This window comes from Aptenodytes forsteri, unplaced genomic scaffold (assembly GCF_000699145.1).
Source record: "Aptenodytes forsteri isolate BGI_AS27 unplaced genomic scaffold, ASM69914v1 Scaffold25, whole genome shotgun sequence".
Lineage (NCBI taxonomy): Eukaryota > Metazoa > Chordata > Aves > Sphenisciformes > Spheniscidae > Aptenodytes > Aptenodytes forsteri.
Genome location: NW_008796180.1, coordinates 31,475 through 35,010, shown reverse-complemented (window position 1 = coordinate 35,010; position 3,536 = coordinate 31,475). Strand labels below are relative to the sequence as shown.

Below are 3,536 nucleotides of genomic sequence, written 5' to 3'. Positions count from 1 at the left end.
CCTCCGACGGCGCGGTGGGAGCGTGGGACGAGGCAGGGCCACCCCGAGGGGCGAGGGGGAGTCACTGCCCCCGCGGCTTCGCTGCCTTCCTCTTTTGACACTTTCCTTGGGAGTTTGCAATCTCCGATACTCATCGCTTCTGCTGCCCCGAACGCCGCAGAGCAGTAACACCGAGGCTGAGGCTCTTCTTGCCACCGGGGCAGCTACAACAGTTTCTTTTTAAAGGTTTAATGGGGAGAAGCCAGGGAAAGAGACTCCTAAATCCTCACAATTTGCTAAATCTTTTGTTCTGGACTAGAAAGACATTTCATCCTCGACATTTCCTTTGGCAAATTCCCCTGTCACCCCCATCCAGCAGCCGCTGTATGGCTCGATAGCTTGATAATATTTGCCTAGACAAGGTGCCAGGGAGAACTTGTCTGAGCTCGAACACTCTTTATTATTGCTGCTGACAACGTCCTGACTTCAAATGGGGAATTACGGCCATCTGAGGAGTACGGATGCTTGGGGTTTACTCAGGGCATCTCCGAAAGGCCGCCCTGGCGCAGGCGAGCCGATGGGAAGCCAGCGCTGTGGTATTTACAGAGATGCTTGGACAGCAGGAGCGATGGGAAGCGCTGGCAGAGGACGAGCAGCACGATGAAGATACGAAGTCCCGGATGGCTCACAAACACATGGTACCAGCCAAAAATTAACTGCTGTCTAAACACAGCGAGTGGCTTTTTGCTGCTCGCAGGGACCGGGCGAGAACGGCATCCCAGGCCTGTGGCAGAGCGCTGGTCTCTGGCTCCGAGCAGGTGAAGCGAAGACCTGGCACAGGCAATGCTGCCGTTTAACGACCTTGCGCTCCCGCCCGGGGAGCCGCGGGAGACCCAGGGTTGGACGAGGGACTCGGACGGATGGGGAAAACTAGGTGCGGGATTTGTTTCAAAGGGAGCAAACTCCACGCTCCGCAGCCCGGAGCGGCAAAGGCTCGGCAGCATCACTCGCAACGGAGGCAAGAGGCATCAGCGCAGGCTGGCTGAGGGTGACAGGGCCAGCACCCGACCTCAGAAAGGGCAAACTCGGCCTTGCTTGAAGCAGCATCCGCTGCCAGCACGTGGCTGCAGGAGCCCCGGGCAAAAGGCACGTCTGCATCGGGAAGATAAGGGGGTTCTTTCACTTTGAAACCGTCAGCTAGCAGGGACGGCGCAGGAGGCGTACGCGTTGTTGCTGCCCAATGCAAGGGCCGGTCATCACATCTTACTACAGCTTAAGGCTGGGAGAAAAGTCCTCTAGGTAATCGAGATGCAGTCAACGCTCGCATAAAACCAGGGGTGAGAGCCCTCGGCTCCCCCCGCACCCCTCGGCTGTCCCGCGCAGCATGGACCGAGACAGACGTCTCCTCCCTGGGAACGCCAAGGCTTTCGCCAAACAGAAAGCCGCTAAGAAACCGAGCGATCGGGCCCCGGGCCAAGTCACCAAGGAGCCCGCTTCCCAAAGGCAGGCAGCTCGCCCCTCGCCAGCACAGGCTCCACGGCTCCTCTCGAGGCACCGCGGAGGCTCTTTCACAGCCCTGCCGCGACCGAGCGCATAAATCCCCGGGGAAGAGTCAGGTCAGAGTCCCAGGCGCCTTGGGACGGCATCGCACGGAAATTACTCGCCCCGTTCCTTAGCGAAGGGCATCCATTCCCTTGAAGCCACTCGCTGCCGCTCGCTGTGGCAACCTCCCAGAGATGAAAGCATCAGACGCTCGCACCCAGCGAGCTGGCCTGCGATAAAAGGATGCTTTCTTCCCAGAAAGCCGGGAGCTTGTACGGCTGCCCGAGTTCAATGGCTGCACCCTCCCTTTCAGCAGAATTAGGGCACTGCCGAGGATTAACAGCCCTGACTACAAATAAGAGCAACGCTGAGCTGGCCAGAAAGAGAGACACATACCAGGAGAGATCCCATTAGCCCGAACAAATAAATAAGGATAATGACTGGGGGAGAAGCCCTGTGTTGCCGCAGTTGCGGTGTAATCCCTCCGCGAGTTTCTCACTTGTACAATTTACGTCCAAGTCCAACAGCGACAGTTTCACATCCTGAGGGTGTAACACGGGTATAAACCCGCGGTGAAAACCAAGCGGGTACCAAAGCACACAGCTTCACTCTCCGGGCTGTTTGCCCAGGACGGAACCGGGAGCAGGACTGTCGCTGCCCGCAGGGAACGTTTCTGGATCTGCCCTGGGGGAAACGGACCCTTCTGAGAGGCAGGAGCTTCCCCCCCGCCCCCCCCCCCAGCACCCTCTCACAGACGTGCACCGTGAAACCGTCGCCCGCTCTGCGTTACACGCTTACTCACGCCCCACGAAGAATTTGCTGAGCAGTTCGGGTCCAGTTTGCCCTTCCGTAAACCCCCCAGCCAAGCCTCAAGCGAAAGAGGACTCTCCCTCAAGGCAATTAAAGAGCACTGATTCATAAAATTCGTTTTTCTCTGGCCACCTCCTCTTCCTCCGCTTGTCACAAGTGCAGTTTTGTACGGAAACCGTCTCCCTACAGCCTGGAAACAACAGCCTCCTCACCCCTTGCCTGCCTTCACCCCTGTAAAAGGACAAAGCAACCAAAAACGCAGCGATTTCTGGCTCGAGAACCGTTTCCTCTATTACGTTCCTCAAACGAGCACAACCAGGACTCATTCCTGCCCCAGGACACACGGACCAAGAGCCTCGCGTCCCGACCAACTCTCCAGACGCCCCGAGGTCTCTCCCCCGAGGCCGCCGTCCGCCGTGAGCTCACGGCACAAAAAAAAAATGTCCACGGTGGACTCGAGCGATGGAGCTGTAGGAAGAGAAAACTTACCAACGCGCCAGCCCGGGGGGGAAAAAAAAAAATGTCCACGGTGGACTCGAGCGATGGAGCTGTAGGAAGAGAAAACTTACCAACCGCGCCAGCCCATGAGACCCCATGTCCAGCCGGGGGAAACGCCTGCCAGCAGCCAGCTGGACCGCTCACACCAGCACGATTGGTAGGTTTGCTCAGAGACGGCTCCTTCGCTTCTCACAAGAATTTATTTACTTTGGAAACTGTGCCACTATCTTCAATATTCTACAAGAGATATAAAGGGGAGAGATGTTTTTTTTTCCTTCCTAACCGGGACAAGCCCTTCTCCTCGGGGAGCTGCCGGGCAGTCCTCCGCAGGATCTACGGATTCCAGCTCAGCTGAGGAGCCCGGGACAGAGGCAAACCCTGACGGGAAGGTACCTGCCAGTCCTCACAGCCACAACCAACGCCCCGTCCCGCAGCTCGAGCAGCGCAGGCACTTCTACGCAGCTACAAAACTCCCTTTTAGGGGGGGTGGTGGGGTGGTCTGGAAAGTTTTGTATATTTTAGAGCACAATTTCAAGCCCTATCACCACGATATCCTTGTTACCTTCTCACGGCCCCCCTCTGAGAGGGGAAATACCACACCAACTTACAGACGGGGCACAAGCCTTCAGTCCAGGTTCTCCAACTGCAGGGGAGTCTCTGCTCCCCAAAATACCCTTCCCATCTGCCCGATGGATCTTTTTTTGGGG

The 3,536-nt window shown here is 57.3% G+C and overlaps 1 protein-coding gene across 1 annotated transcript in view; it reads right to left on the bottom strand.

Moving 5' to 3' along the window:
• Positions 1–1,080, bottom strand: part of SP2 (Sp2 transcription factor) — a 9,470-nt gene extending 8,390 nt beyond the window's left edge. Inside the window, exon 1 of the mRNA XM_019474244.1 lies at positions 682–1,080. The gene's annotated coding sequence lies outside the window, so the exon portion shown is untranslated. The remainder of the gene's footprint in view (positions 1–681) is intronic.
• Positions 1,081–3,536: the final 2,456 nt, after the last annotated feature.